The sequence below is a fragment of the Protopterus annectens genome, chromosome 1.part2 (assembly GCF_019279795.1).
Source record: "Protopterus annectens isolate FY-2018-M chromosome 1.part2, PAN1.0, whole genome shotgun sequence".
Taxonomy (NCBI): Eukaryota; Metazoa; Chordata; order Ceratodontiformes; family Protopteridae; genus Protopterus; species Protopterus annectens.
The window spans coordinates 369207603-369232778 of NC_056727.1; the positions used below are offsets into that span (position 1 = coordinate 369207603).

Consider the following 25176-nt stretch of genomic DNA (forward strand, 5'->3'; position numbering starts at 1 on the left):
GTCACTTTAAGCTTCCGGATATGTAAACAGTATTCTATAAAGTAAGGTACAAACTCAGAAAAGAGCTGACAGTTCATCAAAAACTTTCCTTGGTTTTCTCTCTTCCCATCTTCTGGAAGCAACAGCAAAAGTCTTTGCCTTTCGTGTGTGTTTTTTTCTCCTTTGCTCAGTAAACATCTGAAATAATGCAGATTGCAAATGTCAAGAGAGCATTGTTCCTTTAAGGTAGCACGTTCCGCCATAGGTCACACAGCAGCCCTTTATTATCTTATCTACTTCCTGCTTACTTGGCTCTTTGGAAAATTCTTCATTAATTCATGACTGGATTGCAGCCCTGCACACATGGTAATTCTTAGAGAAAATTTCAAGTACTATCTGACAAATGGGGTCATATGGTGATCCTAGTTCCCAAAGTGCAAATACCTTCTGCTCCTCAGGAGTAGCACCAATCTGTGGGGGAAAAGGCACCAAAATCTATTTACAGCCACAGTCCAAAACAAACAATTTCCTGTAAAACTTTATCAGACACATCACTGAACAATAGGTGTCCTGGGGGCAAACTGGCTAAGTGCAGATTAAAAAGTCGTTTGAGTTCACTTAGCATCAGCACTCCATGCTTCTTAAAAGTTGTGTTCAGAAAACCCTTGAGCTCCTGTGCAACAGCATCTGTCTTAGGCCTAGTCAAAGAGCTGCTTAAAGAATCTGTGGAGTTTTCATCTACATGCATGCCATTAAACAACCCATTCTTTATACTGTCACACTGTGATACATCCATAGATTCAGTCTCATCATCACTAATGGGCTCCTCTTTAATTCTGACATTTGCTATATCCATTGTGGTAGTAGCAGGATTTGGTTTCTCAATTGTTCTTTGGGAAGGCTTGTCCAATACTCCAAACTTTTCCTTCTCTTTTTCTTTAGCCACCTGAACCCTTTGCTCTCCAGAGATGATCATGGGTGTAGCTGACTGCATATCTGGTTTCTTTGGAGCCATTTCTTCCTTGGAGAGATTGTAAACTTTCTCTAGCTTAGCCTGAATGCCCAACCAGAGCATGTGCTGCCTCTGGACAACATCAGGGTGCTTCTTCACAAACTGCCCATCATACGGAAGCAAAAATTCCAATCCCTTGTTGACCTGAGGCATGGCCATCTGTTCTAAAAAATTCTTTACATCCTCAGGAGGAAGTTTAGTTATAGAAGCCACCTCCTTTCTCACCACATAGCGACCTTGCGTGAACTTCCACATAATAAAATCTCTCCCCCTGCAAAGCACATCTGCAGGAACACCGCTATGAGGACTGCATGTATCTTTTGGATACAAGATGTCACTTTTAACCACCCAATTTCCTTGCACCAGCATTGCTACCTGCTGTATGCACCGCAACACTGTTGTGGAATCCGTTCCTGATGCTATAAGACCCATGAGATTTGCAAATGGCATAATCTTCACATTCTTCATAAGTGTTTTAACTTGGTCTCTGAGAGGCAGGGTTCTCAGCTGTGCCATCGAAATAACACTGCTAGGTGCAACGGGTTTTGCAATTTCTTCTTCTTCAAGCGAAGGCATCAACATGGCCAAATACTCACTCGGATACTTGATTAGTTCAGTAATTTCTGCCATGCCTGAGGCTTGACAAAACAAATACCGACGTTCATTCTCAGAACGGCTGTCCTTAATGCCATAATAATGAAGATGGGTCAATGGCTCCTCAGCCTGTGTTTTCTGCAGAAATTCATAGGCCTGAACATGTCACTGCCATACTTGTTCAGTTTCAGGGCGAGCAAAATGAACTGTAACTTGTTTAACATCCTCCTCTGCTTCATCCTGCGAAGAATCATCAGCTTCAAGTGCAACTTCTCTTTCTTTGTGTTTAGCATCAGCCTTGTCCAAGTATGAGAAACTCGGCCTTAGCTGCAGGATTCCATGAAATGGTGTCAGATGTAGCTCCCCTTTTTTGAAGATAGCTGCAGCATATCGATAAGTATTAGTGGCAGCCTGAGTTGAGCAGAAAGTTTGCTTATCCATAAGCTTCATTGAATAGGTACTGTTTTCGTCAGTACAACTGCCGTCCACATTAAGTGCAATCTGCTCACCTTTACTACTACAGTAGTTAGGACTGATTGTATCAATCACCATTTCCAGTTCCACCTTCTGTTGTTTGGGCTTTATTTTTACAGACAAATGAATGACATCATCGTAGGTCATCGAAGATGGACAAATTGGGTACTGAAATAAATAGAGCTTCTCAGACAGACTTTTAGGAACACATCAATCTCTTGTATAACTGGGTCATCTTCATCACTTGCCATACTGCAGTGACAGGAAAGCCACAGCTGAAAACCCCTTCCACTCAAGATATCCTGCCTTGGTAGCCACTCCTTTCAAATCAACAAGCAGAGGACCACAGTTCAGTATCGACAACAGACAGCACCAGCGATACCCTCCTATTCCCTGGAACTCTGTACGCGCACACACACACACACACACACACACACACACACACACACACACACACACACACACACACACACACACACACACACACACACACACACACACAGAGTTGGGAAGTCTGGAATTACAACATTGGTGTAACTACTCTATCACATTACAGCAATACGCAGTTACAGAATGCACAACAGAGACTACTGGTCTATGACGTTCCCAGAGGTGTATTTCTAGGTGAGTGACATCAGCAGCATTGCCAAAGGTGAGTATATGATTTGTACGGACTGTGGGTAGCCTATAAATCATTTCTCTCTACACAGTCTGAGACAGACAGACATGCACACATTCACACACACAACTGGCAAGTCTGGGGTTAGAACTACTACCTAACTAGTATAACACTACAGCAGTATACAGTTACAGGATGCGCCATGGAGATTATTGAGCTACAGCTCTCCCAAAGGTGTATTTCACAATGGATGACCTCAGCAGGCTTGTCATAATACTGCTATGGGGCAGTGTGCGCATGGGCCATAACCCAGTCATGTAAGGATTGACATGCCACATGCGGGCTCACACAGGGCCATATGTCACAGGTACGTGTATACAGCTACTAGATGACTACTTCCCTGTACAGTCATGTTGCACAGCTGGCACGTGCACCACACAGTCTGATATGCTGACAGATAAAGGTGGCTAGTATCTGCAGTGAATGACATCTGCACCTCATGTGTTTGGGGCCCTTTGGCTGTGTGCTGGATGGGGTAGACCCGGATGGCTCCTTGTCATGGTCACCCTCTTCCACACATCTATGTCTGTCTACCTTTGATGTATTATAGTGTGTTGTCCTTAGATATATGCTTGTATTCCCATCCACTGTGTGTGCAAGGCAGACGTGGTGCATACTGACATGTGTCTGCACTAAGAACTGCGACTGCCAGATATGTCCGGACCACTGGTGTTTGCAGACATGGCCTTCATGTGTTTAAGTGTGTGAGCATGCCCAGTATGACCATTCAGTATGTTGTCGACTGACATTGCATTCATACCTTCACGTGTGTGCGCATGCCCAGTATGGCCATCTGTATCGCATGTGTTACATGTCCAGGTAGTTTGTACTGTGGTGCTGACCTTTGTGTTGTACACTAACAGGTAGCATGCTGTGTCTGCAGGGAATCCATCAGTCATGTGGCATTGACTGTTGCTACATTTCTGCATAGCGGTGGGGGGGACACCTGACTGTATCTACATTCCTACACAGGAGCGGGGGGGGGCACACACCTGACTGTTGCTATAAGTGTACATTGGATGTGGGGCACACCTGAGACTTGTGCACATTTGCTAGTACTGTACTGGTATGTCAGGCACTCCATTTCAGTGTGTATTCTTACCCATTCTGCTGGCTAGAGGCATACCAGTGTACTACAGATCTTAGCTTTAATTACCAACATATTAGTTTCTGACTTCCTAGCCTTCACAACCTACATCCAACTGCCTGGCCTGCTGTAGTCTGTCTCTGTGGGAGGGGTTACCCTTAGGGCACATTCAGAGGCCATAGTACAGCATTTGTTTGTGTTGGTCTATACCTGTTCAGCTGGTTGAGACTTGCGTGGGTCTTATGGACACACATGATGCTCAGCCCATTACCTGCTGTGGGTTTTCTCACCCTGTGTAGCACTGGCTACTATGGTGACTCCAGTATGTGTTACAGATGTCATGGTGCCACTATGGGTGTCTACTGTCTGCTGTCTTAACATTCGGCCACTCAATTCCCTTGCATGCTCACATCCATACCATAGCTACAGGTACCAACACATTCTACTACATTTGGCAATTGGTAGGTTGACTGACTTATCTTGAGGGTGTGCCAGACTTGAGGATGGGGCTGGAGGGCTGCCTATATCAGATGCACATAGTACACTCCCTATACATGGCTGAGCACAGGTAGTGTCATGTTTGGCATCCCTCTTACTGTCTGTGCAAGTCAGAGAGGGTGACATTCCCTGGATCCCTACTGTGTCAGTGCATATGCTATGCATTGCCTCTTTGCCAAGGCCAGGTCATACTGGGCATGCCTCCTTCCGCCTACTGGGTCAGGCTCAGGTTGTTCCACCTCTGACTCACTCTGTGCCTGTACAGGCCTTGGCATTGGTGGGGGGCTGTGTGGCCCTGCCCCATGCTGTTCCTGCTGCAGCTGTTTCCGCAGGATCATATTGTGTAGCATAGCACATACCATAACAATTTGGGTGCATGTAGCTGGTGAATACTGTAAGGCTCCACCAGATGTCTCCAGACACTGGAACTGTGACCTGAGCATCCCAAACACATGCTCTATTATAAGTCTGGCCTGGGCGTGTGCCTCATTATGGCATTGTTTTTCAGGTGTGTGTGCATTTCTGATGGGTGTCATCAGCCACAGCTCCAGTGGGTACCCAGCATCCCCCACTAGGTGACCATAGGGGATGTCCATATTGGCAAAGCTGTGGTACAGCTGTGTCAGATGCCATATTTCTGAATCGTCATAGCTTCCAGTGCAGCCAGCACACACATATTCATTATAATGCCCGTGGCATTGCATACGACCTGGCAGTATGGAGATGATGCCCCTGCGGTTGATGTAGGCCCTACCCTGCTCACCAGGTGGTGCTTTGACGCATAAGTGCGTGCAGGCTATAGCACCTACTACCCCAGGGTAGTCTGCTATTTGGTGGAAGACACGCATATTGCTGGTCCACACCTCACGTGTGTTGAGGAAATATATGTGCTCACTGGCATGTGCTGACATGGCATCCAGGAACTGCTGGAATACTCTGGAAGCTGATGCTTGTGAAATCCCCATGATATCCCCAGTTATGCTTTGGGAGGTACCTGTGGCTAGTATACCTAGGCCTACACATACCTTGGTATCCACTGGGATGGGTTCCCCTCGGCCTGTTTGATGTGTCAGGTGTGGCCAGCACAGCTCAACAATCTGCTGTAGGAGGTCTCTGTCCACCATATAGTGCTCCACTATCTCCAGCTTATGTAGCCCCTGGTAGGTTACCCTGAGTCTGTACACTCTTCTCTGTCTCCTCACTGAGGGTTGTTTGGCAGCATTCACATCTTCACCACCCTCAGCCTCTTGCACATGTTGGTCTATGTTGCCTGCTGCAGCTTTTCTCATTTTGTAGGTTTGTTTGTTAAAATTTCCCCTTATGTATACACCGGTGGTGTAGAGTGTGGACAAACTAGAGGGGAAGGAGTTTGCTTAGTTTATAGTAGTGTTCTGGGCTGGGCTGGTCTGCTGCCCCTGTAATCGGCTGATTCTGATACATATCACCTGTCAGCTCAGCTAGTTCACCTTGATTACTCTCCTACTACTATTGTCCCTCCCAGTTGCACTAGGCAGGTATAGACACACCCCTAGCTTAGCCGTGCTAAGCTAGGAACAATCCCAAGCCACAGGGCTCCAATCCATGTACAGTATGCCTGACACCCTCCCCCAAGATGTCACCGATATCCGAGTCCTGCACCCGGCTATCTATACATACACTCTTGAAACCTGCCTAACCGGGATTCACTATCCTTTACCTTATTTGCATAGGATTGCCTGCTAATGCATAGTTACATGACTCATACTGAGCCTCCTCAAAACTAATTACTGCTTACCATCCTGCAAACCTGCACACAACTGCTTAAAAGCACCTTACTCACACCCTATTCATCTGCCCTTGCTCTGCCCAGCAACAAACAACTGGCCTCGGCAAGGCTCAAAACCAGGTCCCTGCACATCACAGATGATGTGCTTTACCACTAAGTCATGGCAGATATACATACATCAGATGTTATCATGTACATATCATCCGGCTAGATGTATTTGTGTTAATGTCCATATATATATATATATATATATATATATATATATATATATATATATACACACACACATACATCGATATAGTATATATATATCTCAAGAACAAACCTCGTGACACCAAAGCATTAGACAAGAATGAAAAGGAAACCACCAGCGACTCCTGAATTATGTACTGGTGTTAATTTCAAGGCAAGTGTGTTTCTGTGTGACACACGGGTTCAGACTGTATTCAAGGTAATATTAGGGTTGCTGACATTACTCAACAGGCCTATTGCCAAATGTATGTGTATGTCTTGCCAACCCAGTCTCTTGGCTGATTGTGACATTTATGGCCACTATATAGGAAAACAACAAAATATGCTCCTCAACACATCCAGTGGCTAGTTACTCACAGCCACCAACACATCAGATATGACTGACAAACAAACACACCTGATATACCTTGAAATAGAACACCTACCTGATTATTTTATCACACTACAGCATTACGCAGTTACAGAACACACTATCAAGATTACTAGATCACAGTAATCCCAGAGGAGTATTCCTAGGTGGGTGACATCATCAGCCTTGCTAAAGTTGAGTATAGGAATCATACAGAGTGTGAGTACTCTAAAAAGCATTGTTCTGTCCACTGGCAAACCAATGCACACACACACACACTCTGCATGTTTGGGATTAGAACACTGATCTAACCACTTTATCACACTACAGCACTTACAGGACGTGCTATCGAGACTACCAGGTCACATCAATCCCAGAGGAGTATTCCTAGGTGGGTGACATCATCAGCCTTGCCAAAGTTGAGTACAGGAATCGTACGAAGTGTGAGTACTCTAAAAAGCATTGTTCTGTCCACTGGCAGATGGACACACACAGCATGTTTGGGATTAGAACACTGACCTAACTATTTTATCACACAACAGCAATACACAGTTACAGGACGTGTTATTGAGATTATTGGGTCACATTAATCCCAGTGGAGTATTCCTAGGTGGGTGACATCATCAGCCTTGCCAAAGTTGAGTATAGGAATCGTACGGAGTGTGAGTACTCTAAAAAGCATTGTTCTGTCCACTGGCAGATGGACACACATACACTCAGCATGTCTGGGATTAGAACACCGACCTAACTACTTTATTACACTACAGTATTATGCAGTTACAGAACATGCTATCGAGATTACTGGATCAAAGCAATCCCAGAGAAGTATTCCTAGGTGGGTGACATCATCAGCCTTGCCAAAGTTGAGCATAGGAATCATACGAAATGTGAGTACTCTAAGAAGCATTGTTTTGTCCACCAGCAGACTGACACACACCAGTGATGGGATCAGAACACCTGCCTATCTACAGATCACTATTACAGTACTACGCAGTTATGAGTTGTCATCATGACTTTCTAGGATTGTGGATATCAACAGGGATGCCTGCAGTTATGATGTACATAGCTGTGAACCTGTGCGTTTAATGTAGGAGTTCATCCCGAACAGGAGTATGCCCTTCTGTGGAATGGACGACTACTATCAGTATACAGGGTTACAATCGCCATGCTCATACACATAGTAGCACATAACATACACAAGGTGTCAGTGGGCATGCTCACACACTTAGTAGCACAGGGCTGTTTGGAATGCACTATGAGTCCAAATACAGAAGGTTATCCTGGGCATGCTCGTACACTTAGTAGCACAGGGCCGTGTAGGATGCACTCTGATTCTAAACAAAGAAGGCCACAGTGGCCATGCTCATACAGTTAGACGTACAGAACATGGTGTAATGGTCTCCGGTGTTATTAGTTGTCATTGGTAGCAGGAACGCTGCACTACATGTATCTGACACTGGTCATCTACACAACACCTGCTGCTGTCCGACACCATAGATGTATCAGTCTATAACAAGCACAATACTACCATTCACAGTGATTTCATGCTAGGAATGGCAACTGCTTGAACAACACAATGAGCCAATGTCCAGACGTGGTTGTCCAGTGTCTGTCAGTCTGGGATGACATGACTGACAGAAGACAAGCTTTTGTCACAGACCACATGCATCCATGATTCAAGGGAGTGTTGATAATACCTCGTTCGCATTTGCCCATATAGTGTCATTCCAAGGCAAATGACTTAAACACAGGATAACACTCTGACACCTAGAAGACAATTGCATTGTATGCTTATGCTAACCAGCGCTAGATGTGTTGCTGTCGTAATCACAGCTGCTCACTGTTGAACCTACAATGGGAAATACTGACATCTGTGCAGTGAGGAACACCTGGCTGACAACTCTATTTTGCACAATAGCACTACTACCATATAACTCAGAACCAGACATGTGGGCTATAACTACTGGTATGGACCACTCCAGGTGGTGGTGTCCCCGCATTCATAATGGCTATTCACATGTACAGACCAGTACTCCAACATATATCATCACAGATGAGCCAGGTGCAGGTCACAGTGTCAAAAGCTGCATTCTAGGATGTAATCCTCAGACACCACCATGTCCTCAGACCACCAACACACATCCATACATGTGGTATGACATGCAATGGAATAACACCAAGTAACCTTTGACTGGTGAACTGTACCTAGCCCTACAACAACTGTGCAGAGTACCCATGTACTGACAGAGTTACATTATGTGTTATGCAATGCAATGATACCACTGTTTGTAACCAGGTCAGCTGTATACATACCAGGGTCCCTCAGATATTGACAGCATTAACAGATGACTGTTACTGTGCACCACTGAGTGTGTACACAGCCTGACATGAAGCTATGATTGTACGAGATGTTTATGTGGGGAGCAGATTGTTTGACATTTGTGTAGGATATAACCTGGAATGTGGACAGGTCCCATGCAGCCTGTATATATGGCATTAGAGAGTACGGCTTGTACCTGCATAGTTGTTATTACAGGGGCTCTGTAGTGTACATGGATATATGAATGTGTACCTGTTGGGGGGCAGTGTATTTATGTTATCCAAGACTCTATCTGGCTGAACAGGTGCTATTCCATAGGTGCAGTACCTCTCATGCCATAGTGCTGTGAAACACAGCAGGTCTTGTTGTTGCCATTATGTTTCATGACACAGCTATGGAATCCTCTGTGTTTGGCCTCATAATATGTGCATGAGTAGTTTCACAGTAGCATTGTGTGGCATTATATGGTGTATCTGCTTCTTACTGAGGCTGACCATGGATCAACTTCCACTCATGTGTGTTGACCCTTGCAACAGTTACTACCTTCTGTGGTACAGTTTAATGCAGGGTACTACTGGTTTGCCTTCATGGTTGTGTTTGTTTGAATCCTGTTTCTGTTTCAATGGCATGATCACTGCACATATGTGAGTGCCTAAAGTGCATTTGTGTAGGACTCAGCATTTGCGCATGCATAGTACATCTGCATGGGTGCCGTGATAGTCACCACTTCACTCTTAAGGAGCATAACATTGGCTTTGGAGACTGACCATGTGTGGCATACTGTTAGCCCTGTTGGTGTGACTATGGTGATCCAGGTCATTGGTGTTGATGACATCCAACATGCATTGAGCACATGTATTGGTACATGATGAGTCTTCCCGGTTCATAATGGGATAGCTGAGTGGCCATGATTATGGTGTCCTGTCTCACAACTGGTATTCCCCATTACAGCACAATGACAGTTGGGATTTCTGAGGCATGGTGGATGATCTATCACAAGGTACAATTTGGATTACACTTAGGCACAAAGGTAGTTGCTCAGCATAATGCATCTTACGTTGTGCAAGTGCAACTTGTGTGGGGGTGTACATATCCCTCAGGAGATTGGACACACCTGTCACCCATTTGTTCCAATAAAGGATGTTGGCCAAGACGTGATTTATGTGTTATAACATGGTCATGCAGGGGTGCTCTCCAAAGCATTGAACCATATATCAATCACTGCACAGATATGTTCTCCATGTTTCAGATTGCTGTGAGTCCATATTGAGTACCTGATTTGTATCATTGAGTAGCAAGACCCACAGTTAATTTCTTGGCTGTCCATGGTGCACCAGTGGACTTTCACTTGAACCTGGCATGATGAGGGTACTATAGGGGATGCATGGGCTGTTGCCAGTATCCAGATTCTCAGGGGTGACAGGTGCAGACCCTGTCTGGCAAAGCATCATGGTCTATAAACCATGTTATCCCAGCCAGAGAGATGCTGGATACTCTTTGAATTACACCAGTAAATGTCACAATTGTGAGATACAATCCTTGTCCCTGTACTGCTGCATCATTCTGGCCACTGGCAGAATGCTACCGAGCCCTTGGGACATACCTGCATGGGCTACATGACCTGACAGTTCCTACATGTATTTCCATGCAGTCCAGGCTACTGCATCACAGGTCCTGCACAACAACATAGCATATGCCATTGACGTATCTATAGTTCTAAAGGTGGTCGGAGTGTATGGGTATGTGGCTAATCATGGAAGACAGGCAGTTGACAGTATGTTTGCCCTCATATAGCTTGGTGTGTAACATAGTGATAGGGTTTGCATTCACAAATGAGTACTGTTGGCCATGTTTCCGGCCACATGTTCTGAGGTGTGACACAATTATGCAAACTATGTCATACAATCTTTGTATTCTGTTGTCTGCCTATTCCAACTTGGGAGGCCTCTTGCTTGGCCAGATACTTAGAGGCCTCTGTGGATGTGTGTGATATCTGGTGGAATGTGTGTGTGTCCTTACTGTGTTCTGGTAAGGGTATGTGTTGGTTGTGGTGATGAGATGCATGTGTTAACCTACACCTCTTGACTGACTAGTCCAGTCATGGGTGTAGTATATACTGCCTCCAAGATCACCCCTGTAGCTGCATCCCAGACAATGTGTGGGGTGCGGTGTTAGGTGGGTTTGGCAGTGTACATTGCATAGAGATTGCATTCCCCAAGGATGGCCACATACACACAGCTGACATTAGTTAACACCAGTAGCTGAGCAGTGGACATGCCTGTATGAGCATTCAGTACTACAAGTACCACGTACTGTATTTAGTATACTTACTGCTTATGAAGATGTTTTAGACAGTGATGCTCACATGTAAATATTTGAGTTATGGACTTAGCAACACTAGCTATTACAGGAACATGGTAGCTACCTTTAGTAGCATTCCCCCTCTGAGGGCCACATCACATCCTGATAGTTGATGACAGATGATGCAAGTTTGAACAGGGCTGTATCCTTGTCTGGGTATAAACTCACATACCCAGCAGAACCATGACCTCTGTTGGGCACAGACACCCACTACCCACACAGAGTCAGATATCAATAGACTCTGCTGCCACTATCGACATGATCAGGATATAATCAGATAGTGTACGCCATCACCTATGAAGCTGCTATTACACATGGGCAGCAGTTTCCTACATCTTACATGTCTACTGCAGATGTCACACTGGAGTTAAAGATGATATGCACCCTGTTTCATTACCAGTACTGTCAATATATTTCCAAGCAGCTGTTAGTCTGGCAATGAGAGGTTAGGCTACACAAATCTACACGTACAACCAGTATGTCTCTACTGTCAATATCCCCTCTATGTAGGTGTGCACATAGCCATTTGGCACAGCCCTGTAACAAGGGTCAGTACACATTTGCAGAACATGTACATATGCATAGCTGTCATTGATTGGAAACAATAGTAGAGATGTGGATATTAGGCAAGGTGAACTTTTAGGCAAGGCTCATAAGACAAAACTCACCACTGTACATAGCACATGTAACCAGAAACTGAGGGTATTGCTACTCAGTGCCAGAAGTCTAAACCTCACATTGCACACACTCGAGGCACTCCTCAGTATGGAGAACATCGATATCTGTGCAATAGCAGACACCCGGTTTAAGGCTCTAGAGAGCACCCCAGCACCACCAGGCTATAACTCATACCACATGTTTCGGCCACAGAACCCAGACCAGAACACAAAAGGTGGGGGTGTATCCATATTCATCAAGGATACTCACACCTCCAGGTTAGTGGCGCAGCACGATGCATCAGAGATCATCCAAGTGCAAGTGACAATGGGCAAAACTGCAATCCAAATTGTAGCTTGCTACAGATCACCCTCCATGACCCAGGACCCACATTCCACATTTCTGGGGACAGTGGGAAATATGCGGGTCCTACCAAACACCCTAATACTTGGTGATGTCAACTACCCAAACATTAACTGAAAGAACTACTCGAGTACTAACTCCCTTGCCCAGCGCTTCCTAGAATTTCTCAACTCTATTGCCCTGGAACAACTGGTCTACACCCCCACCAGAGGGAACAACATCACCAACATGGGCGACCGGTGTTCCATACCCGTCAACCCCTCCCTGGTTAGATCAGACCATAGACTAATCACTTTGGATATTCACATTCCACCCACAACCCCAAACAAGGAAACCACCATGGAAATCTTTTCCAAAGCAGACTTCACATTGCTTATGCCTGAGGTGGAACAGTTCACAGCCCCCACGCCAATGGACAATGCTGTCCAAGATTCTGAAACCTATACAAAGGCAATCTATGATCATCTGCAGGAATGCATGGATCGTGCTATCCCAAGTCTAACCTAGACTCACTCCTCCAAGAACAGGAAACTGGTCTGGTGGACCCCTGCCATACACCGGCTCTACAATAGTAGGAGGTAACTAGTACAGATAAGAGCGAAATCCCTAGAATGACAGACATCCCTGATCAGTATCAGCAAGAAACTAAGATTTCTCATGAAATCATCCAAGGCTGGCTTCAAAAGACAATTTCCCAAGGACCCTACAGACAATCACAAAGCGTTCTTTAGCTATGTCAAGAACATAAGTGGGAACTTTCAGATCTGCTCAGAGTTGGTGCAGGCTGGTACAAAATACACTGAACCGACTGATTTTGCCAGCATTTTGGCAGACATGTTCTATGCAAACTTCACACCCCTCTCAACCCCTAAATGAACCTTAACCATACCAGAAGAATATACGGCCCCAGCAATCACTGACACACAGGATAAAACAGCACTATCCAAAGCCACAAATACAGCCTCAATGGGACTGGACAGTGCCCCAGGCTGTGTCTTACATGAGCTCCAAATGAACTAACCTCTCACCTAAACACACTGTTCAAACACAGACTCTCTACAGGCTACATACCCACAGAGTGGCGCACTGCAACAGTGATCCCACTCCACAAAGGTGGTGTCACAACGGACCCCGGAAACTATTGCCCTATAAGCCTGACTAGCCTGGCCTACAAGGCTATGGAGCACATCATCATCATCATGGAACTTATTAACAGAGACATTGGGAACCTCCAGACACTCGACCCAACCCAGGTCTGCTTGACGAGTGCAGATCATGCCTACTGAACCTGTTTGATGTCTTACAGTCACCTAGACTTTAGGTGTGGGGTGTGGTAGTTCACACATACTACCTGGACCTCGCTAAGGTTTATGACACCATTCCCCACTCAGGTATTGTTTATAAACTCAACAGCCAGTACATACACCCATACATCACAGGTTGGGTTGCCAACAGGCTTACAAACAGAACCCACATGGTAAGCCTAGCAGCCTAAAGGTCCAACTCTTAACCAGTCACAACTGGTGTCCCACAGGACTCAGTCCTGGGACCACTACTGTTTGCCATATACTTCTCAGAGGTGCAGGCAAACACAGGTGGACTACAGCAGACTGTGTTTGGCGATTACTGAAAACTAGTGGCCATAACTGACAGTCCAGCTGTCACAGACATCCTTCAAGGGGCCTCACATAGACCAACACAGGATGTCACAGTCATGGCCTCCAGCTAAAGGCCACAAACAGCATGATTCCATGTTGGGAAAACTAAACACCCACATATTAACACATGAGTGACAGCCACTTTAATACAGGTGAGGTAATGGGTATGTGGGGACTACATCAGATAGTGATCTCTCCTTTGCCAATCATATCTCCAAAGTACTTAGGCCATCCATCTATGTAGGCCATCTGATTATTTAAGGGTTCACATCTAGATATACCGAGATTATTGTGCCCCTTTACTGATCACTCATCAATCCCATCATCAAGTATGATAACCCATTTGGGATGTACCTCAGAAGAGACATCCGACAGCTGGAGGATCCATGAACATATCTCGCCAAGATCATTAATGGCCTCAGACATGTGTCCTATACTGCCAGACTACATGAACTCTTGCATTACTCAGTGGCATCTCGTTTACTCAGAGATGATCTTTGCTGCCCAACAAAGCCATGTCCAAGTCAGGCTTAATGGATATGCTCCACCTATGGGAATCCTTGTCACAGTGAGCCACACACTGTAATGAGCTAAACTTTGCCACAACCATAACTGGAAGATGCTGGTGTGACAGATTCCTGTCACAGGTACTCCCATGCTTTGGAACTACATCCCTGATTACATTATACAGAGCCCCTCACTAACACTAAAGAGACACCTTGCAGACTGGATGGGGAACAGTGGGTATACACTAGGGATCCTGCAATTGGCTCTGCTCCACATAGGGACAGTTAGTTAATCAATGGGGTGGCGACAGCTGACACATTTTGGCTAGGTGTATGAATGACTTTGGGCAATTAGCCAAATACCTACCTATGTACCTATAAACCTATACATACAGTATCAGCACATGCTGATAGCTTAATTTACTGTTCAGGTGTTGACTTACCTTGTGCCAATAGCGGTTGTGTGTGCAAAAGTTGAGGGCTGCCTCTGTAGGATGCACACAGTAGACCACCTATACATGACAATTTACAGGTGGTCTTGTGTGTGTGTGCCATCCATGTTTACTATGTGTGCAGGTGGAGAAGGGTGTCAGTCCATAGGTGCCTACACTGTCAGTGTGTGTGCTATACATTCCCTCTTTGCCAAGGCATGGGCATACTGGGCACGCCTCCATCTGCCTACTGGGGCTGGACCCTTGGCAATGGTGATGGGCTGTGAGGGCCTTCACCATTCTGTCTCTGCTGCAGCTGTTTCTGCAGGATCATACTGTGTAGCATGGCACATACTATGAAGATGTGGGCACACATGCCTGGAGAGTACTGCAAGGCTCCACCAGATATGTCCAAACAACAAAACCGTGATTTCAGCATCCCAAACACATGCTCTATGATGATTCTAGTTTGTGTGTGTGCCTCATTATTGCATTCTTGGATGGGTGTGTGCATTTCTGATGGGAGTCATCATCCACGGTTCCAGCGCATAGCCAGCATCCCCCACCAGGTAGCCATATGGGATGTCCCCCCTGGCAAATACCTGATACAGCTGTGAGGCATGCCGGATGTGGGAGTCGTGATAGCTTCCAGGGCTGCCAGCCCACACATCCATGATAATGTCCTGGGCATTGCACACAACCTGGCAGTTGATGGAGGGGTATCCCTTGTGGTTTCTGTAGTGCCTACCCTGCTCACTGAGTGGTGACTTGATATGTATGTGCGTGCAGTCTATTGCACCCAGTACCTCTGGGTATTCTGCCACATGGTGGAAGAGATGCATATTGCTGGCCAACTCCTCCTGCATTCGGGGAAAGTATATGTGCTCATTGGCATGTGGTAACATGGCATCCAGGAACTGGTGGAGTACCCTGGATGCTGATGCCTGTGAGACCCCCAGGATATCCCCAGTTGGCTTTTGGAAGGTACCTGTAGCTAGTATTCTCAAGCTTACACATACCTTCGTGTCCAATGGGATGGGTTCCCCTCTGTTATTTCTCACTCTGAGGAGTGGCCAGCACAGCTCAACAAGTTGCTGTATGGTGTCCCTGTTCACCCTGTAATACTCTACTATCTCCAGATCATTTAGCCCCTGGTAAGTTACCCTTGGTCTGAACACTCTTCTCCTCTGCCGGTGCCTGAGGTGGCTGTCAGCATCATCCTTCACACCACCTTTAGTCTCCAACACATGCTGATGAATCAAAGCTATGGCAGCCCCTACCATGTATATTTTAAAAGTTCCCCATCTGTTTACACCGATGGTGCAGAGTGTTTGGGAATACACAAGTGTGTGTGAGGTGCTTTCACACTTTATACTATTGTACTTTGGATGCTGCTGATGTCATTGGGTGTGTATGTGCAAATCCAGCTGCAGGGTATCTTAATTATGGGTTTTACAGCGAGTACTGCAATTGTGGGGCCTTTGGTGTTAAATTATGCTTGCCTGCCATGAATAATCTGTTGCCCTTTATTTCACTTTTCAACCCGAATCCCCTCCCATTGACCGGCATGCATCCAGCTGCTGGCTTTCTTGTTTTGTACTTTCCCTACCCAGAAATGTGTTGCAAAATGTGTTTTGTAGCTGTTCTACTGCAAGTTTGCTTTGTTCTGCTGTAACAGTTCTGTTTTCTTTGCAGTACGGCACCTCCCCTTTCCTGTTCTGCAGGTAGCTGCTAGCAGCCTTGTTAGCTGTTGTCAATGGCCCACTGTGGGTTCCTAGGTGTTAATTACTCATTTGTACTCCTATTTCCATGCTGCAGCATTTCCTTATTGTCTTTCCGTATCCTTTCTGTTTCAGCTGTGGTGCACGCCGCACACAGCCATTTACTGGGTTTACAGCGCGTTTTCATCCACTTTCACATGCACATTCATTTACCTTGTGTGCTCTCAGCTAAACCAAGCTATGGCTACTTCAATACACCCCTATCCTGCAGCTTTGCTTAGCAACAGGCAAACTGGGTTAGCAATGCTCCAATGTGCTTACAGCAATGGTGACACACCCCTCTCTTGATGTCATTTTTATCTCAAGGGCTCACCTCAGTGTTATAATGCTACGCTGTTTTGTGCATCCTTACACCAGCGGGAAATCTGCAATTCAGTATTACTCCTCTCATTTGCATGGCATTGCCTACTAATTCCTAGCTACTGCGCATAACACTGTCACTGCCCCTTAGCAACCCTTGTGCCATGAGTATGGTGTAGCATGCCTGCCATTGACTATTATGGAGAAATTGTAATATGTTTTTCATTGCAGTTTTATTAGATATTTTTGTATATTCCTTGCCATCACCTTTGCGCACCGATGCCCTGCGCTTTAACTTCACGTTAGTGTGGGTGTAATATTAAATGTTCTTTTTCATATTTTGTGCATGTTGCTTTATGCCAATGGCTATGTATTTAGCCATTGGTATATATTAACAGTATAATACCTGAGTTTGGTCCGCTGTCATGGCTCCGATTTTATGTTTGAAAACTGTAAACTGTTTTTTTCGGTTTACATTTCTGCATGCTTACACTATGCCTGCACCACTTCCTGAATCACTATATACCTTCATTTGCATGCTACGCTGCTGCACATAGGTTGATTAGCATACATGTGCTGGGAGCTGTGTGGGCGTGGCGTTCGCAGGTAGTGCACATGGAAACAGCTCGTACCTGAATCGCTCGGCGGCCATATTTGGTGTTAGATCGTCGACGCTACACCTGCACCTGGCGCAAGCTTCATGAATCCTGGGGTTAGTCTAATCTTTTCTAATTTCCTAGCTATTGCTACAAGAAAACACACTTCTAAGATAACTTACTTAAGAGCATAGGCAGTGCTGAGTTAGATGTCCAAGATCAAAATGCTTATAGTCTCTCTTTGAGAAATAGTTTTTAAAATCACTAAAACATTTCTGCTGGGCCCTCCCAGATTACATCATCCTCATTTATTTCCCATTACATCATTTCTTTGACACATAGCCTGGGGTTCCCAGGCCAACAGGCTACATTATTTAGCAAGCCAACACCTGCTCAGGAAGCTACAACAATAAAAGAAATTTCACATGTACACTCTAGTAATTATTCCTTAAGTTAAAACAATAGAAAGAATATGCTAGCCCAGTCAGGCTGACTCCAAGCTCTACAGATCAAAGGATATACAAGATATAATTTTAATTTCAAAGAACAGATGTGAAATGCTTGACTTAGTTTTCTTTACAGCAGAGGGCAATGTTGTCACATTGTTGAAACAACATTTCTTTACATTTAAGAAACAAGCCTGTATTTTACATTTATATTTACAAATGCCAGAATAATGTATGAAATTCTATTTGACTAGGCTGGCAGCCTTCACCCATCTCTGCCTAATCTTCACAGTGGGTTTCTATGCCATTTCAATGAATGTGAGTTTCAAGGGCAAAGAAGTTTACTGTTAATGTCTGTTTACATTGTGAGACTGTATTTTTTAGAAAATGTTTGTCAGTATTTGTGCTATAAAATTTGAAATAAAAGTTTTAAATTAAACCTAAATATCTGTAATTATTCTAGAAATAAAGAAGAAAATAGTATGCACACTGAGGTTTGCACAGTGTTTATGGCAACTTGGGAGAAATAGCTAAGTGGTTGAATACTGGAATGACTGCATGGGAGTGGGGATGCTGTGTGTATGTTGGGCAGGAGGCATCCATTACCCTGCCTAGGACCCCATTTGGCCAAGATCTGGCTCTGAAGTAAATGTTCTGTTTCTTTCTCTTGTGTGCTTTCATGTGTCTGCATGAAAAGTGGTAAAGGATTTATATATTACTGATATGAAATGAATTAATCATAACAAAATAAGGGTTATGCTGCTGAATGCTAGGAGCTTAAACCAAAAAAGTGCACTCCCTGGAAGCACTTTTATCACTAGAAGATGTAGATGTGTGGCAGCCACAGAAACCTGATTTAAGGCCTCAGAGTGCACCCGGCCCTGCAAGGCTACAATGCCTTCCACACCTTTAGACTGCAAAATAAATGTGTGAAAACCAAAGGAGGCAGTATTTCAATCTATATTAGAGATAAATTCACCTCACGTCTAGTTAGACTGGACAACTCCATAGAGTTTCTCCAGGTCCAGGTTATGGTGGGTAAGACCCCCATTCAAGCTAGTTATAGGTCCCCCCCCACTAAACTACTTAACCAAAGTGAAGACAATCCAAATTTTACCGAATACATTTGTTTTGGGGGATTTCAATTATCCCACCATCAACTGGGAAACCTACTCTAGCCCAAACTTGCTAGCACAAAAGTTCCTTGACTTTGTGAATTCAAATGCCCTGGAGCAAATTGTCCATACCCCAGCAAGAGGAACAAACATTCTACATCTGCTCCTCAACATGTCAAAAAGGTGCACTGTTGCAACTGTTGGACCCCTCATTAGTTAAAACTGACCACAAATCAGTCACATTTGAACTGACACTAAAACCAGAATTCAAAAAGGGTGAAATTAGACTGGAAAACTTCATCAAGGCAAACTATACCCTCCTAGGTGAGGGTATAAATGCATTCCAAACCACAACCCAAGCTGAAAGTGGTGACTATGCCGAAGATTACACTAAAGTACTGTACAATCACTTGCATAAGTGTTTAAACTTGGCTGCACCAGATAGCCAGAGCCCCAAGCAAATTCAAGCTGCCATGGTGGAGTTCAAGCTGAACAAACTCTACAATAAATGCAAAACGTTGCTGTCATAAAAACAAAGACAAGGACTCAACAATGGAAATGTACCCTCCTCAGGGTTAACAGGCAAATAAGTCATCTTGCCAAATCCTCCAAGAGCTCCTTTGACAGAAACCTAGCAAATACTGCCAATGATAACCATAAGGCCTTTTACAGCTATGCACATAACCTTTAAGGGTAGGATCCAAGCATGTGCATAACTGGTGGCCAATGGTTTCACACACACTGACCCCACAGAGATAATGAACCTGTTAGCAGATAGGTTTGGCAAACATTTCACTCCCTTATCCCCTCCTAACTTACAACAAACCCTCCCCCAAACTCCCCCCACCATACATATCTGATGAGCATCTCTTCAAAGCCCTGTCCAAGGCAAAGAACATGATCTCTATGGGAGAAAATGGTAACCCAGGTTGTCTACTAAACAGGGTAAAACATGAACTAGCATCACCACTAAGTACTCTGTTCAATCATAGACTAACCACAGGCTTTGTTCCTGCAGAATGGAGAACAGCTACAGTTATTCCCCTCCACAAAGGTGACCTAGCAACATTACCAGGGAATTACAGACCCATACGTCTGACCAGCCTCATCTGCAAGGCCATGGAATGTATCATAATGGATCTCATAAATAAAGGCATAGGTGACCTCCAAACTCTGGATCCTTCCCAATTTGGCTTCATGAAGGGCAGATCCTGCCTGTTAAATTTGGTGGATTTCTTTGACAGTGTGACCAAGGCCATTGATGAGGGCAAATCTGTGCACAGCATACCTTGACTTGGCAAAGGCTTTTGACAAAATCCCACATTCAGGCATTACTAATAAACTCAGCAAACTGAATGTAAACCTCTGTGTTGTAAAATGGGTTGCCAAATGGCTCACAAAACTGGACACACACTATCAAAGTGGGTGACTCCACATCAACCAGCAGACCTGTTACCAGTGGGGTGCCACAGGTGTCAGTACTGAGCCTCCTACTGTTTGGTATAGGCTTCTCAGAAGTTCAGGAAAAAAAATAAAGGGTTGTGACTAACCAAGTCTGCAGATGACTGCAAACTAGGTGCAATAATTGAATCCCCAAATGATGTCAATATACTCCAGGATGGTCTCACGCAGACCAATGACTGGTGTATTAGTCATGGTCTCAAACTGAATGCAAAGAAATGCATCATCATTGGCTTCAGCACAAACAATGTCCCTTCACACTATCAAATTAGTAGCAATAACCTAAGTACTCATGAAGTAGTAAGGGACCTGGGACCACAGGTTGGCCATAACCTTAACTTCAACCACCACATGTGTACCATTGTAAGGAGAGCTTTCCATGTAGCTCACTTTATTAGTAAAGGCATTGCCTCAAGAGGAAAAAAAGTTATTACCTCCATCTACTCAGCACATATCCGGCACATAATTGAGTATAATGTCCCATTTGGTGTGTACCATACTAAGCATCTACAGCAATTAGAGAGACCTCAGAGGTTTTTAACAAAGAAGATCAAGAGCCTCCAGCATGTGCCTTACATGGACCGACTAAAATCCCTGTCACTATCTCCAATATCATATAGCCTTCTTAGGGGAGACATGCCTGGCCTACAGAGCAAACCGAGACCCAAACCTAATGAACTTACTGCCCATCTGTAAATCAAATGGGCTTAGGGGGTACCCATTCCAGGGACTTAAATATGGCCTGCAACTTAAAGAGGACATGCTGGAGGGACAGATTATTCTCCCAGTGACTGCCACGTCTTTGGAGCAGGCCACCAGTTCATGTGAAACAGAGCACCTCTATGACACTGTTCAAGGGGAACCTGGATGAATGGATGGGGCACCATAAATTCTTATCAGGATAGTGCCCACAACCCTCCTATACAGGGGCAGTCATCACTAAATGCAATCTTGGGTATTGACTAGTACCTCTACGATATTACATTGGGTTGAAATGACTAGGCTTAAAATGATCTTTTGGTCACTAGCCTAGTAACCTCCTATAATCCTATGATCCTATGAACTTAAAAGGAACTACAGGCAAGACTGGAGAGAACTGCAGTTTATTTTTAAAATTAACAGCACCCTTCTAATTGTACAGTAGTACAATGTAGTAGAGAGTTGTGCAGTGGAAGCGATTTTTCTTTTAACTGAAACTGGTAAACTGGATTAATCACAGCAAGTGAATCAACCTTGTGACTGTGGACTACCAAACTGAAGGTAAGCATTTTTTAATGAGACTATAACCAGATTTCTTTCTTATTCTTGGGGGGAAGGGGGAATGGTGCGTGTGTGCGCATTTGTTTAAATATTTTGAAACTGGATATTTTTCATTGTACTCTTCTGCCCTCTTTTTGTTTTGTTATGGTTGGGGATTGCCAGCTAGGTTGTGGATTAAAGTAATTTGCCCTTTCACTTGCTCAGCTTAAATTCTGCCATTAAGGTTGGCAGATGAATATTTGTGTTAATAAATTAGAATATTTTTATCCTTTTTTGGGGAAGACGGCTGGCCAGCTGTGCTGTGGATGAATGTAACTTGTCCTTTTCACTTGGTCAGTTTAAATTCCACCCTTAAGGTGCATTTTTAAGAATAAATCTGAATATTTATGATATTAGGGGATGGCAGTAGCTTTGTCCTTTTCATATTATTTTAAAGGCTGGCTAGTGCTTGTGTGAAACTGAATTTTTTTGGGTGGGGTGAGTGGCTAGCTCTGCTATGGGAATTTATCCTCTACATTTCCTCGGCTAACATCTGGTATTAAGGGCTGGCTAGTGCACATTTATAAATTGGAATATTTATGTGTTTTTTTTTTTACTTGGGAGGGGGTAGCTAGCTGTGTTGTTGATGAAATAACTGATGCTCATTTTAAAGTTGGGCATTAACCACTAATATGCATTTGTGTGAAATAAATTGAAATATTGTATGAAACACCTTTGCAACTGTTCCCAGTTTTATAGAATGTTCTTGCATTTGCTTGATATGTTTGGTCTATAAGCTACTATCATATGGTTTGCTTAGCTTATAGTCTGCCTTTACATGACTACATTTGTATGAAATATGCCATGATCTTTCTCTCTCTTTCTCTCTCTCTTTCTCTCTGGGTGCTGTATTTGTAAAACCAAGTTGAAACTGTTCCTGATTTTGTGGAATGTTCCTAAGTTTGCTTCATCTTGATCTGTTCCTAATGGAATCTGGGGTCAACAGTCCGCATAAGTTACCAAATCCCGAACTACTTGGTCAGAACTTAGGGGTGTGTTGTCAATGTCATACTTAACTTTCCAAAGGAGATGATAATGCAATTTTGACATTTAGCTTTAGTCCATGATTCTGGCACTAGTTATTTGTCTGGGGCAAGTCTTCTGGTAGAACGGGTGAGTCTTTTGGGGATTCGAGCACTACTGCTAGCTTGCTCCTTGCCGGCCTTCATTTTATTTCATTTCATGACTATTACTAAAAGCAGTTGTCATATAGGAGGAGATATTAAGAAAAACAATCTCTGCCATGGGTGGGGGGTGTTTAAAACAAAATTCTGTTCTGAATGTCAAATATACTAGGTATGTCACTGCATGTGAGATCACTGGTTCTGTTTCCTGCTTCTGTGATCACAAACCTGTAGAGTCACATTAGTTTGTTGTTTGGGTTTTAATTTATTTATTTTAATCGGTTTTCATTTCAGTACTTAGACTTGTTCTGCAAGCAGGATTCGAGCAATGCTTCATATTCCTTATTTCTATCAATTCACCTCAGCCATTGTGGTTGCTTCTGGCTTGCAGTGTCAAAACGCAGGCTGTGAGGTTTGGATGATCTCATACATGTGATGAGAGTGCAATACTGGAATTTAAAATTTATAAAAAAAGACAAAAGAATGGCAGCTGCTCCAGACCACATTTCAGTCAGCTATAGTTTAATTTGGATCTGGCATAAATTCCCCACCATCTTGTGGCTGGCTGGTAAACCAGATACCAAGGATCAAGCAGAAAGAGCAACAGGACTGAACCCATCTCCTGGACATTCCAGCAATTCCCTTCTTCCTTGGTTTTGCTGCCTTAACCTGCTTTTTTGCTATTTTTACATGCAATTAATACCGTGAGTAATACTTCCATGCAAATTGACTTAATAATCATACTTTCTGTGGTTGGTAAAAGTACATAATGTAGCAACAGCATTTTTTCTATGTACATGATGTAGCAACAGCATTTTGCTATATCCATTAACATTGTACTGTTTCTGATATATAAGAAAGTTATGAGATTTTTCATTCCCTTTGCTACAAATAAGACCTGTCTACTTTAATATTCATACTGACACTGATAAATGTACATAGTGTAGCTAACAAACCATCTTACACACACACACACACACACACACACACACACACACACACACACACACACACACACTTGTGTGTGTGTGTGTGTGTGTGTGTGTGTGTGCGTGTGTGTGCATGTGTGTGTGTGTATCTGTGTGTACATACACACAGACTAAATCTTTGACCTTACTAATATGAAAAGTAGCTAGAATACAGTCTAGAAGCAGATTGCTCTAATTATACAGCTGCAGAGACAATTCATAGGTTCATAGGTTCATACTACGCTAATGGCCACCAGATTCTTTACAAGGTTAGCCATACAACCCAACTCAGTTTTGTTATAGAGTTCCTTGGATCTCTGTATAATGGGGTATGTTAGTAAAGAGGTAGCAAAGGGTAATGTATGTGGGGGAATATGTTAGCTGGGGATTAATTTGCTTACTGTCAACTTCTGTCCATCCGAGACATGGGGGCCAGGGCGGGGAGTGAATTTGCAATTTTCCATCTAATAATCAAGGTTTCTTTTGAACAGGGTCAGGGATGATGTCTGCTTCATATAGCTGAGGAGCTTATTTTATCGCCCAGGAATTCTTTGAGACACAGATTGGTCCCTCCAGCAGGTTCTATTCATATTGCAGACGAACATCATGTCCTTGTATCTAGTGTTTCTAGTGTTGTTTGTCTTGCAGATGTGCAAGAGATCCATCAGAGCTAGAACCAAGGACACAATTTATGCTTGGCTTATATTACCTCTCAGTAACCTGTAGAGGAGAGAGTACAGAGACAGGCCAGGGATAGACTTGGGCACTCTCCTTTGACCACTATATCTTTGTGTTGGTCAGAAAACCCTTCAAACCTGCACACATAATCCTTTGTGGTATCTCATCAAGGTCAAAAGAAGTTATAGTCCTACTTTATTCATCCCTTATTAGGCTCATCCTTAAGTATAATACCACCCTTTGGCATGTACCACACCAAGCACTTAAACCAGATTGAAAGACCTTGATGTTTCCTTACCAAAAATTAAAAAAAACCTCTCAGGTCTAAATAGCCTTAACTACTCTGATAGACTAAAATCCCTGTCCCTCTATGCAGTATCATACATATTCTTGTTGGATTATCTCTGCTTGGCCATCCATTCT

At 43.9% G+C, this 25176-nt stretch overlaps 1 pseudogene; it reads right to left on the minus strand.

Moving 5' to 3' along the window:
* Window positions 1-304: 304 nt before the first annotated feature.
* On the minus strand, window positions 305-2445 carry LOC122792464 (annotated as a pseudogene).
* Between the last annotated feature and the right edge of the window lie 22731 nt (window positions 2446-25176).